General features: G+C 36.4%; 1 protein-coding gene across 1 annotated transcript in view; it reads right to left on the bottom strand.

Moving 5' to 3' along the window:
- The window catches only part of Ptprd (protein tyrosine phosphatase receptor type D), a 1,324,101-nt gene extending 1,309,861 nt beyond the window's left edge, over positions 1-14,240 (bottom strand). Inside the window, exon 1 of the mRNA XM_076934732.1 lies at positions 14,218-14,240. The gene's annotated coding sequence lies outside the window, so the exon portion shown is untranslated. The remainder of the gene's footprint in view (positions 1-14,217) is intronic.
- Between the last annotated feature and the right edge of the window lie 290 nt (positions 14,241-14,530).

Here is a 14,530-nt window from a genome sequence, read left to right as displayed (position 1 = left end):
GGGGACAAGATCAGTTGTGGGAGGAAATGAGGGAGACGCACAGAGGGTCAGGAAATTGGACAGAGGTGTATAGCAATTGGGAATGGAAAACTGTGGGTAACCAACAGAAAGTCCCAGATGCCAGGAAAGCAAGAGGCTCGTAGGAAACAACAGGGGTGACATTAGCTGAAATTCTCAACAAAGGGGAGACCATGTAGAGACCATATTCAGAAGTTAGGCAAGCCCCCATTTGAATGATGGGGCCACTCACTCGTCTCCAAATTTTTAACCCAGAATTGCTTCTGTCTAAAGGAAATACTGGGGCAAAGTGTGGAGCAAAGACTGAAGGAAAGGCCATCCAGAGACTGCCTTACCTGGAGATCCATCCCATATGCAGCCACCAAATCCAGTCACTATTGCTGATGCCAAAAAAGTACTTGCTGACACGGATATATTATTAAGTACACAGATGTATAATTAAAAGTACAGCCTGATACGGATGTCTCCTGAAAGGCTCTGCCAGAGCCTTACCAATACAGATATGGGTGCTTGCAGCCAACCATCAGACTGAGCACAGGGTTCTCAATGGTGGAGTTAGAGGAAGGACTGAAAGAGCTGAAGGGGTTTACAACCCAATAGGTAGAACAACAATATCAAGCAGCCAGACACCCAGAGCTCCCAGGGACCAAACCACCAACCAAAAAATACACATGGAGGGACCCAGGGCTCCAGCTGCATATGTAGCAGAGGATGGCCTTGTCAGGCATCAATGAGAGGGGAGGCCCTTTGTCCTGAGAAAGCTTGATGCCCCCGTGTAGGAAATACTAGAATGGTGAGAGGAGAGTGGGTGGGTGGGGGAGCATCTTCATAGAAGCAGGGGGAGGGGCTGAGATAGGGGGTTATTGGGAGGGGAACCAGGAAGGGGGGATAACATTTGAAATGTAAATAAGCAAAATAACCAACCAAAATTAAAAAAGAAAAGAAATGGTCAATATCCTTAGTCATCAAACAATACAAATCAAAACAAACAACCCTGAAATTCTACCTTACACCAGAGTGGCTAAGATCAAAAACTCAAAAGACAGCACATGCTGTGAAGAAAGAGGGATTGCTGGTAAGATTGCAAATTGGTACAAACACTCTGGACATCAATCTGGTGATTCCCCATAAATCTGAAAAGTGTTCTATCTGAAGATTCAGCTATACCACTCCTGGGAATATACTGCAAAGATACTCCACAATATCATAAGAACACATAATTCATGATGTTCATAGCAGCCTTATTTATAATTGCCAGAAGCTGGAATCAACTCAGATGTCCCTCAACTGAAGAATAGTTGCAGAAATTGTGGTTCATTTGCACAGTGGAATACTATTCAACTGTTAAAAACAAGCACATTATGAATTTTGCATGCAAAAGCATGGGACTAGAGAATATCATCCCGAGTGAGGTAACCCAGACCCGAAAGGACATGTGTGGTATGTACTCACTAATAAGTGGATATTAGCCAAAAATTTCAAAAGTTCCATGATACAACTCAAGACCATATGAAGCTTAACAGGAAGGAAGGCCCCAGTGTGGATACTTCATTTCCACTTAAAGTGGAGAACCAAATAATCATGAGAGGCAGAGACAGGGAGGGCTCTGGGTAAGATGAAGCAGAGGAAGGGAAAAGTAGGGGGAAGAATCAGATATTGGGATAGACAGGAGCAAAGCGCAAAGAACAAGGAGAATGAATTGAAATACGCAGCATTGTGGGGTAGGGGGTGGGAGAACCTCTAGAAAGGCCCAGAGATCTGGGATGTAAGAGGCTTCCAGGACCCAATGAGGGTGACCTTAGCCAAAATGCTGGACAGTGAAGAGATGGAACCTGAAGAGACCACTTCCAGAAGATATACATGGCCCCCAGTTGAGGCCTGGGTCCACCCACCCATCTTTAAAATTTTTGACCCAGAATGTTTCCTATCTAAAGGAAATACATGGACAAAAACAGAGCAGCGTCTAATGGAAAGACCATCCATTCATTGTCTGTCCCAACTTAGGATTCATCCCATGGATGGTTACCAAACTCTCATTGTATTATTGATGCCATGTTGTACTTGCAGACAGGAGCCTAGCATGGCTGTCTTCAGAGAGGCTTTTACCAGCAGCTGACTGAGACAGATTCAGATACTTATAGCCAACTATTGGACTGATGTCAGAGACCCCTACAAAAGAATTAGTGGAAAAACTGAAGGAGCAGTCTCATAGAAGGGACTTACATAGAAGGGAATTACAGCCCCATAGAAAAGACATTATCAACTAATCTGGACCCCTCAGATCTCCCAGAGACTTAGCCACTAACCAAAGAGCAGATGTGGGCTGATCTGTGGTCACTAGCACGTATGTAGCTGAGAACTGCCTTATCTGGCCTCAGTGGGAGAAGTTGTGCTTAATCCTGTAGAAACTTGATTTCCAGGAAAGTGTGAAGCTGGCAGGAGTGAGGTGAGGGGGACACCCTCTCAGAAGAAAAGGGAAGGGGGATTGGGTGAAAAACTCAGTGAGCAGGGTCCATAAAGGGGGGCAACAATTGGACTGTAAATAAATAAAATAATTTAATAAATAAAAAAGGAAATAAGTTGTTTGTCCTTATTTATTGCACAGCGGAAAGGGAGAGAAGGAAATGCCTATAAGGAGCAATGACACATTTCTTTAGTTTTTTTCAGAGTAATTACAAGCAAAACAATGTAAGTAGTTGTATTATTCTTTCTTACTCTTAAGAAAAGCATAACTAATTATTTTCCTTTGTAACAGGACATTGCATGTATGAATATTTTATCAAAAGTAGAAATAGTTGAAAAAACCCATCACATTATTACAGGTAAAATGTACCTCAGCTCTTACATAAAAAAATCTCACAGATAATCCCATTTATCTAAATACCAGAATAGGAAAAAGGCTATGCTTTTTATCTTAAAACTATCTCCAGCATTGAAAATAATTTATGCAAATATGCATATTTTACAGATGATATATCTGAGACCTAGAGATATTAAAATGCTTGCTGAAAATTATAGAAACAACTAGTTAGTATACCTGACCACAACTAAATCTCAAGGTTTTCTGCACCTTTTTCTATGCACAAACCAATAGAAAATCACTTTGTGCTTTACATTTTTAATTCATTAGGAACATGAAATCCTGAAATCAGAGCATGTTTTTTTAAGTTTGGAGATGTACTGGGCATATGTAGAATGACCATGTTTTGCTTAGAGTTAAAATTGGTCACAGTGCCTTAAATGTTGAACAGAACCTTCCTATATAAATTACTTCCATGTAAATCATTCCTAATGTAACCATGGAGAGCCATAAACACATAGGAAGTTGCAATGGAAGATAATGAAATAGTTTCAAAATAATATCTAAAATTTTACTCATTTCATTTTAAAGCTGTAAAGTATATTCTCTAGACCCACTAAATGGGGGTAAAGGTAAAATAATGACAGCATAAATTAAATCCCCCATGCTTATCTTTTTAAATAAGGCAAATAAGGCAAATAAATAAAAATGACAGGTATCATAATATGGATAAATTATGAGAAAACTAAACATTCTCTAGCAATCACTCAGAATAAGATCATGATACAATAAACTTGAATTATGTTACTTTACTCTCAAGGGGTATATGTTAGCGCACTAGATACCTGGTTTCTCTTTTCAATTATTGCAACAGCCTTCGTTTTTTTTTTTTTTTTTTTAAATTAATATCTCATACACGGCAGGTAGAAAGGCAGGTGGAAAGCATCATTAAATACAGTGATGCTACTAGGAAAATGAAGACTTCAGTTTCATCATTGTGTGTATCAGTCTGACATCAGGATTGTTGAATGATGTCATTCTATACCATTGTTTCCTTGTAGAATAATGAAATTAAGGTTACTGAGGTAGTAGGTGTTCTTGTTACATCCTCAATTACATGATGTCAGGTCATTGTGCTTTGTGTTTGAAGTGAATATTAATAAAATTACTACTAAAATGCTGTTACTGAATAATTTTAAGCAACTAGGATACCGAATGACATCAAAAGCCAGACTGATAATGACAAAATCTGATATTCTATATAAACCTTTGAATGTGCATATAAGGCAAGATATAAACAAATAATTCAGAAGTATTTGTATTATTAATAACAATGTATGCAAGACTCTCCAAGAGGGCCTGTAAATTATCTTTAAGCTCTAAGTTAAAAAGATGCAGATATTTGCAACCAACCAATGGAGAGAAGTTTCTGAACACTGTGATTGAATTATGAAAAGGCAGGAAGAAGCTGAGGAAGAGGGCCACTCTGTAGGAGAACCAGCAGATCTTCCCTGAGATCTCTCAAACACTGGACCACCAAACAGGCAGCATATGCCAGCTGATATGAGGCTCCCAAGACATATACAGCAGAGGACTGTAGGGTCTGTGTTCAGTCAGAGAAGATAACCCTTAAGAGACTGGAGGAGAACCCAGGGAGTTTAGAGGATGGTTGGGTTGGGTGGGGGGTTAGGTAGAGGGAACATCCTTGTGGAGACAGGGGGTGGGGAGGAGGTATGGGATGTGGAATAGTAGGAGGGTAGACTGGAGGGGGGGTACTAATATCTGAAGTCTAAATAAATAAATAAATAAATAAAAGACAAAAAAGGAAAAAGAAAAAATATTCCCCTTGAATAGTATTCTTTATATAATTTCAAAAATCAATAATAATTATAATTATTTACCTACATGTTGATTGATAAAATAAATACACATGGATTATTTTTAATTGTGAAAATGATTTGAGAAGATTTTTAACAGTATTATATGTTTGCAAAATTTTTACTGCAAACACCAATATTTAAATGATCTTTGGTGCATTTTATAGAAAAGGTAATTCATTTGAAATGGCAAGATTAAAATTGATCCTATTTCCTATCATTGTAACTATTTTCTAAGTCTGGAAGTGGAGGAGATATTTTTTTCTAAGATTCTTTTAGAAAAAAATGAACATTCCAGGGAATTTTGCATAGGTAAGTCAGAAGCTCAACAATTCATGTTGGGAACAATATAATAACTAAAAGTATTTCAAGGAATAAATTCTCCTTTGATTTTTTTTTCTTTTTTGGAAATAGGTATGAAAAGTCCCCACTACGGTTCATAGATATTGTGCATGGCTATTCCACACACCACTGATATATCATACAATACCAAGAATCATTGCAGAAAAAGAATTACTGTTTTGGAGCTTTCTTAGAAATTCTAATCATCTTCACTGCACCTCATGGAATCCTGATTCTCAGGTGCACAGAATGGCTAAATTACTATCCTTCTAATGCTAGGTACCAGTCAAAATTTCCAAGCTACTAATGAGATCTCAGAAACAAGGAGTGAGGGTGAAGTGATGTTCTCTCCAAGCTGTAGAGAGCCAGAAGGAGGACAATGTTAAATCCTCCATCAGCCACAGCCCACCTCCAGCCATCTGTGGCTGATGATAGCTATGAATGAAGCCCTACAGAAAACCACAAATTTACTTAGGCTAAGAGACATTGTTCTCAAATGTAAGCTTTATGGAACAACATATTAATTGATCTGATACACTGTATATTTCCCTGAAAGCTCAACCCACTTACCGCTTGCCATTGTTTATTAAGACCTCCAAACATATGTGATAATATTCTCTGAGCTCCATCATTAATAATAATTTAAGCTATCTGTATGTCTTATTGTAAAGCATACTTTATGTGATGCCATATGATAATGTAAGCTGGAGATTAAACTAAGTGAGTCCCTGGGTTCCGTTTCAAACATTGTAAAACTTAAATAAAATTCAAATTAAAGTAAGAAAAAACTATACAAAATGAAGATGACAGTCTTAGAACATTCTCACGATCAGGAGGAAGAAATTATTATGTTTGCATGAATATGATGTGCAAATTGCAGAATTTTTCTGGTCCATGGGGCACATGAGAGCTGTTAGACAACCGACGAGTACAGAAAGGAGTTGAGGAGGAGGATGTAGTACTCTAGATCAGGGGAGAGCGAACAGAGAAGTTTGAGGGTAACTAGAAAAAGTTATGAGATTTTGTTTCTGGTTTTGTGAAGACTTAGAAAATATGAGCATGATGTACTACAAAATGCAAGCAATTACACAAGAGATTCCAAGTTCAATTAATGACAGATCTTCCTTTTTGTATTGTCTATCAACAATATGACAGGTAACATCAGTAGACTTAGTAGAATTTCTGTGTTCTAGCAAAAAAAAATAGTATTCTAGATTAGATATTAAAATTTAAAAAGTATAGTTACTTTCACTTTTCACAGAAAGAATACTTTTTGTTATTACTCAAATATTAACAACCATTCCAAAACAGCTTGGATCAGTGCCAAGTGTGCACATCTACAGCATCCTGAAGAGAGAAGATGCTGACATGAAGCAATACTTGTCCTGTGCCAGGGAGGTTGATGTACATGTTACTGTCTTGCCTAAATGGAATGTGCTGTCTTGAGGAACAATTTTAGATTCCACCCTGGAGGTGAACTTAGGTTAACAAAAAATGCAAGCACTTGGTGGAAGAGTTTTCTTGTGGGGATGACATCTCAATCAGACTGAGCCCCTAATGTAGTGGTTCTGATCATAAAAGAGGAATGAACAGTAGAGAGGTAGCTGTTAATGTCCTCTGACTGCTGCAGAGATGTTAATGATTGACATGAAATGCTTTATGAGGCATAATTTGTTGTGCCCCTTCCTTAGCAATAAATTTAAATCTTTCAATTCCAGGTAATTGTATACAATTATTTTTGATCTCCAGTCCTATGTATGAAGGAGAAAGGTTATGTTTAACTAATTAGCTGTTGTAGAAATGACACTCTTTGGACATGCTGGTGGCATTTAAATTAGTATGGCTCTTAAAAACAGTACAGAGAGATTTCTACTATAAAAAGCAAAGAGCTAAACACAGAAGAGGTGGTGTCTTCTCAGGTCATTTGAACAAACAAGGTAAGTGCTGAGCACAGTGAGCTGAACAATGCACTGAAAACACACACCCAGAAAACTTGGTCTTTTTAACTCAGGAACTGCTAGATTGACTTTAACATGGACTGTTACTTTATGACATTCAAAAGTAATGAACTAAAAGTATTATTACCAAAACACTGTTTAGTTTTAACAAACAAACAAACAAACAAACAAACACCCAACCTGACCATTTTTGATTAGCCAGGTCCTGTCCATGTTACTCAGTTCACACTGATCACCTTGGTAAAGAACTAATGTTGAATTTTATCTTTAAATAGTATCATAAATTTTCCTCAGGAGTTGGGTTGAGGGTACTAAATTGACTGCTCTGAGTCCTTCACCCCCCCTGCCTCCAGTACATAGTGCCCCGTAAATGTTTGGTGAGGCTTAATATAAAATTATTTCAAAACAAAACAGACTTGTAAAACTGTGTCCCAGGTAGGAGGTTTCTGCATCTTAGACTCTCTGCAATACTGTAGAGAACATTCTTCTAGGTCTTGTTGATAAGTGTCAGGGAGCTATACAATGCTGATAAGGCGAAAAACCAAAGCAAAACAAACAAACAAAGCAAAGACACTAAAAAACAAACAAAACTTTATAGCTTTAAATGGCAAGTTTTTGTTCTAGCTCCTAAACTTGACTATAGAAATGGGATTCTCCATAGCAGCTATCTTGATATCTTCCAGTGGCTGTGATATCTCAAACTTGTATTTCCCTACAAGCTTCACTGGAGTAGAAGATCCTAGGCTATTGTGTCCTCTGTGTGCACATAAATGACCATCTTCACATCCATTTGCCCCATTTGTGCTTGGCCATATACAGTCCTATCACCCACCTATCTGCAAGGTGGTGAGCAAATGTAGTCTTTTAATCTCAGCAAAGGAAGGAGATGGGCTGATGTAGTCCTCACTATTCATCAAAGGAAATGTATTGGCTCAGCTCATACATTCACAGAAGAAAACAGATGTACTGATGACTACTCATTTTTTCACAATATCATTATGATTTGCAGTGACCTGCTAGCCCAGCAAGAGACTCCATAAAAAGTACAATGCAAGTACTTATAATTTTCCTAGATAAAAATTGGAAATTGTAAAAATTGAGGCTCCAGATATGGCTTACTGGTTTTCATGGGAACTGGGTTCAATTTCTGGTACCCACATGGCCGTCTGGCCTAACACAAGGTCTAATCTCCATTCAACCTTCACCCTTCAGTCAAGTACACAGGTGGAGGGCAATAGACAGGCCCCAGGTCTTACAGAGATTTACATAGTAATGAGGTACTTGAAGGCCAGAGGGTGGAGCCAAATAAGCATTCCTTCCCAGTCCCTACCCCCTCTCTCTTTCCCTATTTAACTCAGGTCTGCCCTGAGTTTTGGGGGGGGGGGGGGAAGTGCATCCAGATCCACCCACCATCATGCCAATAAACCGGTTTTGAGAACCCAAGGACTTCCTCATGTGTTGGGACCGCCCCTTGAGGAGCAGTGGAGAGGCCTTCAGTAAGAAGCTGGGCCTAATTTCCAGCTGGAGGAACCCAGAGTGTTTCCAGCCAACTGCACACAGTGTGGCCTGAGGAACCCTGCAGTTCCCCAGCTGGTTTTTTTACCTACACATGGCTGCTCATGGTTTGGACCTTTAGTTCATGGAGATCTGATGCCTTATTATGGTATACATAGCCAACAGGCACACACACTGTGCAGACATACATGTAGGCAAAATACCCAGATATTTAAAAGTAAATTAAATTTAAAATATTACTAATACATAAACAAAACAATGTAATTGTACAGAATACATAAATAAGAGCATAAAGTCTGGGTCATCTTTAGTTTACTTTTAATTAATATTTCTCAATCCCTGTCTGAGTATTTGCACAAATAGTTACTCAGTAAAGTTTGGGAACATGAACAAATCCAGGAGTACATGCAAATAAGACTCTTCCTTTAATTTAAACTCATAGTCTTTGTTCACAGAATGGCAATCTGTGTCCTGACACAGATTTCATAATAACAATAAAGATAATTTTAATAAGTAGGTGTTTGTTTAAAATATACCAAGTATCTTCACATCTGTGTTTCCTAACTCACACCTATGAGGTAGGCCTTGTGAGTTCATTTCTACTAATCTGTGCATGCAACATAAAACATTTGAAAAGACAATGCAATGTACCACCAAGACTTAATTTTATCATATTCTGGATATCCTGGGATTTGAACCCAGGATTCACATATAGAGAAGTGCCTGGGAACTAAAGCTACAATAGCTTAATAGGCATGATTTGAGGAAAGAGTTCTCTAAAACACCAAGACATTTTTGTTTTACTTAGAAACAAAATCTTATTTTAAATTTTTAGATGGGAGACAATACTCAATTCTTGAAAAATGCAATGCTACAGTTGAATAATTCATATGATTTGAAGGAAATTTCATGACTAATGCTAACCATATGATTGTGGCTTAAAATTTGCCCACAATACCACAATGACAATTATAACAAAAAATCAGGATGGCTAAACTGACAAAAAATTTACATATAAAACTGAAAGCACAAATAAAAAAAGAAGCTTATATTAATTACCACCATTAGATTGTGAAAAGATTATGTTGCCATGATTTTAATTGACTTATTAGGCCTATGATATATATATATATATATATATATATATATATATATATATATATATATATATGCAAGTTTTAAAAACTGGGATAGTTGTAGTAATGCTCTTTGGATTTAAAATAAGTTGCCCTAATTTCTAGGCATGGTAAAAGCCTAGTAGGTAAAATCTCCTTTTAACCACCCATATTCTGGGTTTCTTATGATTCAGATTTTGACGTTGGGGAACTCTTAGGATTAAATTTACTGAGAACTTGGTGGAAAGATGTCTTCTTAGCCTTTGCAATTGGAGCATAAGATTGAACCTCTACATCTTGATGCATTGACTCTGTAACTAAAGCAAATATTGAACACCTTCCACCTTTCCCTGTCATTAAAAGAGTATAAAATATGCTGTCAACACTAGACTAGAGGGAAATGTCTTTCAAGCACTCCTCATTCCCAGTGACTTCTTAAAAATTTGAATCCAACTGTACACCACTGTGCATGTTATTATTTTGACCTCTTTAAAAGTTCAGGCTCCAGGTGCAAAAAATAAAATTGATGAATTGGAACAAATTACCGCGGCTACCCACAAAGACACAAAATCAGTGAATCATAAGCTTCAAGTACCTTACCTTACATAAATGAATATTGAAAGGAATTTTTATTGCTAATGGTTGGTCCCAGAGCACCTATTATTTTTTAGTTTGAGAACTATGGTAACTGATCACTTTATTTTAATGTACCTAATTTGTATTATTAGTTTGCATATCATTTGTATGTTAGAAGTGCTGTGGTTTTCTATTTTACAGGTAATGCTGCCCATCTTGCCTATCTTCATGTTACTGCTTGCTTTGCCAGTCAGAACTGGATCAAGCTTTATGCAAATTATAATTGAAACTAGATCTCTAAAATAAAGCAAAGTTGTAAATAAGCTAATTGATGTGTAAAAATGATTTTTGAGAAGCTGCTAAGGATAGAGCAATGTTTTCAATATGCTGTGTTTAGCAAATGAAGCATTAGAGTTAACTTACTTCTCAACATAGTAAATTTGCTGGGTAAGAACATGCATACAACACAATCACTCCAGAAGCAGTGATAGTTTAGCTAGATAAAATGCTGGACTTTGACCCTGAAAATAAAAATTACCAGAAAGAGAATTAAACTACAATAATTAATACAATCAAGTCATACATGAGAAAAGGGACTTGAATTGTCCTTTAATAATAAATAGGTATGGGTATATGTGTAGACATGAAAGATGGTTCTGTACATAGAAGTAGAATACCCCAGTTAAGGAAGAACATAATCACATGACCAGCAATCAAGGTTTAGTAAAGGAAGATTACTTCTAGATCAGTGAAGTAATACTTTATATTAAACAATACACTGGTGGAGAAATCCTACAGGACCCATGGTTAGAAAGCATGTGAATTAGAGCTATTTTAAGTTCTCAGTGTTATTAAAGGATGATTAATTAAGACAAATGAGGTGAGAGAAGAAGATCCAGAATAATCCTCATGTTGATCTAGCATCCTAAGAGCTTCTACATTATTTAAATGAAGATGTGAAATTCGGGAGAAAGGGTACTATATTGTTCAGAAAATATTTTTAAAAAATAACACAAAAGGATAAAAATATCAGACAAAGATTCCATTATTCGTTATAAATAGAGAAGGTAAAACTTTGGGCTGTCTTTAAGGTGCTACCTCTCAATAAATGTTAAAATATATTTCTTATTTGTAGAATATGCTAACATTTATCCACTTCTGAGTAGTGACTGGGACCAGAAATTGGTTTAAAAAAAAAAGTCACTAACTTAAATTGTTCATCCTATATATTGCTAGTAAAACTCAAAACATTATTATTAATTTTTGATTTCACAATTTTCTTACATAAGCATAATAAAACAGCATACAAATGTGACTCCTGACCAGTAAAAGCTAACACGTTGACTGGATAAGCTGTTGTGGGTAGCAAAGAACAGATTACTTTTGCTCTGGACAACATGAAATACCAAAAGAATGTTGGTCACTAATCTCATGAGGCCCAGAGACAAGAGATAAAATAGACAGATATGGGTCAATGCAGGTTCTCCAAGGAATGGTGCTGACTTGTAGGTTATAGTTATATGCTGATGAAAAAGAGGAGGAACTAAAAACCATTTCCCACGGGAACGTATGATCCAGAAGCTCTTAGAAACACCACCATCTCACACAAGTTAAAGTACTTTTTGTTCACTGTAATTCTCTTTCTTTAACGTTAAGAAGTGTGGGCTCAACAAGAATGACTTGGTGTTTGGGTAGACTTTTAAGGGTGAGAAAAGCAATAAAAAGTCATGGGATGTTTGACTATCTAGATTAACAGATGACAAGTATTCTTCTAGAATGCATGAAAGCAATTCAGAGTGAGTTATAAAAGACCATCACAAAGAGACTGGCCTCCTAAGCTTCATCCTGAACTCGGCTCCTGGAAGGATTGGACTTGTTCCTGCAAATTAATTAGAAATGTGACTGTCTCTTGACTCCATATTACAAAGAACAACCCTGCAAACATGAAGAGAACAGGGTACCTCGGGGCACATGGAAATTTGAAACATAGAGTTTTAGATTAATAAATTATAAAAGAATATAATATTTTATAATAAAATAATATTGAGTGAGTTCAAAGTATGGTGAAGTCTGAGTGTGAATTTGAATGTGAGCATTATTACAAAAGGCTCACTGGAGTAAACAAAAATTCAAAGTTTATATATATATATATATTATTTATAAAGTTACATGTTAATATATATACATATATATGCATATACATATACATATATATACATTTATTAACATGTAACTTTATAAATAATATCTGTTGCAACAATTACATTTTTGATTAAACAGAATACCCTTGTTTGCCTATTATTGATATAGGTAAAGACTAGAAAAATTTTAAGAGTTTTAGTGTAGTAAAGTCTATTGCATTCCGTATTTTACAGCTCTACCATAATATGCAAAACATATTGTCTCACCTTCTCTGTGGCTGTATGTTTTTACATTAATTTGACCTATCTAAAAATTTCAAGTTGATCTTGCATAATAACTGTGAGTTAAGGGACTATAGCAAATTCATGGCTTGGAGTTTATTGTTAGGGTGTTCTCTATGTTTTATGTAGAAATAGCTGAGTGGAGTTAACAGGCAACAGTCCAGATTACCTTACATGGATAGCTGGTTTTCAAAACATCAGAAATCCACAGAATTGACATGACAAACATTTCAGTAGTAATGTTCATTTTCATTAGAGACCTGTCTGCTCTGGACAGCTTCCTATATTGAATTCTAAGAAGAAATTGAGCATCCTTGGAGTTACTCCAGTTGTAGTGAGACAGCCACTAGGCAAGAATTGCCACTTTCCTTCTACAGACAAATTACTGTCCAGAAAAGGACACACTTGCAGAATAGTCGACTGATTATATCTGCCTAGACAGAGTAATCAGCCCTTAATAATTCTGCAGCATTAATGTCTGTCAGATGATCCTGGGCCAGAAGGCAGAAGAACAGATGCTCTAACGTTTTGAAGTAGAGCGAGTGTCCAGGTGTTCAGAGGTCTCTATAAATTGGCCTAGTTTTAGAAACTATGATTTGTACTTCCCACAATTATAGTTAACTCAGTCATTCTGGATTTCTGATGGGGTTGAAAACATATAACTATTGACCTTAAGAGAAAAGACTTGAGTGGATGGTCGTCAGCTGACATTTATCCTAAAGCCAGGTTTAGAACTACATGTTTTAGTTAGAATAGATGACAGAGGAGCTGGTTAGTCAACAAAAGGATGGACTGAGTATTAGGACTATCCTGTACCTCACTGGTACAAATTGGCATAATTATGTTCTAATTGTATTTTGAGAGAAAAGTTTCATTTTAACAGGAAGGGTGATGTGTAGGAGGAGCTAAGGTAGGAGGAGTACTGAGAGGAAGAAAAGGAGTAAGAAGAGGAGAAGAAGAAAGAGAGGAGAAGCTAGGTGAAGAAAGAGAGAAAGAGGGGGGAGACAGGGAAGCAGATGTTCATGTATCTCCACCAGTCAAAGATAGTTGTTATATCTAGGTTGGTCAGTGGGTTACACCTCTGATTGAACAATTCCAAACTTATAAAGCCTATGATTAACATTATTTTTTAAAAACGTATAAATGCAAAAAGGAAAGGGGGCTTGGGATAGGGGTTTCCTAAAGGGGGTGGGGGGAAAATGGGGAAAGGGGATGCCATCTGAAGTGTAAATAAAATATCTAATAAAAAAAAGAAAAAAAATTGTTGCAACAGATATTATTTATAAAGTTACATGTTAATATATGTTAATATATGTATATATAATATATATATACATACATATATACATGTACTGTCTATGTTATACCATTTTAACCAGCCTGGAGTCAAAAGCACTAGGTTAAATGTCAAATAACAAGATTAAGAATATCAGTGTACCCTGAGTATGAAATTGATTTTGGCCTTATTAAATTCACCTGCAGTTTAAAAAACAAAATAGAAAACCTTTTTTTTCTTAAAAGACTGAGACTTAAGTGAAAAGAAAAAGGGAAATGGTTCTCAGCAGCTGTGAAAGAGAACAAAACAAGACTCACCAGACAATTGAAGTCACCAGACGATACAGGAGTCCAAGCCTAATATCAGACAAAATAAAGAAGGAGAAAACAAGGGGTTATAACGGTCTGTTTTTAAAGAAAACACAATGTTGTAATTCCTCATCATTTTCACAAACACTGTAAACTAAAAGAGTAATTATGGAAATAATTTTCTAGACAAAACTAAGTTTTCCTTTAAAACATGTTTAGTTAACCTCATATTGTCCCAGTCTGGTCAAGAGTGAGTGAGGACAGTTTAGGAAAGGAAGAGATGTTTCAATTGTTCAGTTGACCATAAATCATTTGCTAAATG

This window comes from Arvicanthis niloticus, chromosome 5 (genome assembly GCF_011762505.2).
Source record: "Arvicanthis niloticus isolate mArvNil1 chromosome 5, mArvNil1.pat.X, whole genome shotgun sequence".
NCBI classification, from domain to species: domain Eukaryota; kingdom Metazoa; phylum Chordata; class Mammalia; order Rodentia; family Muridae; genus Arvicanthis; species Arvicanthis niloticus.
This window is presented reverse-complemented; position numbering and strand designations above follow the sequence as displayed.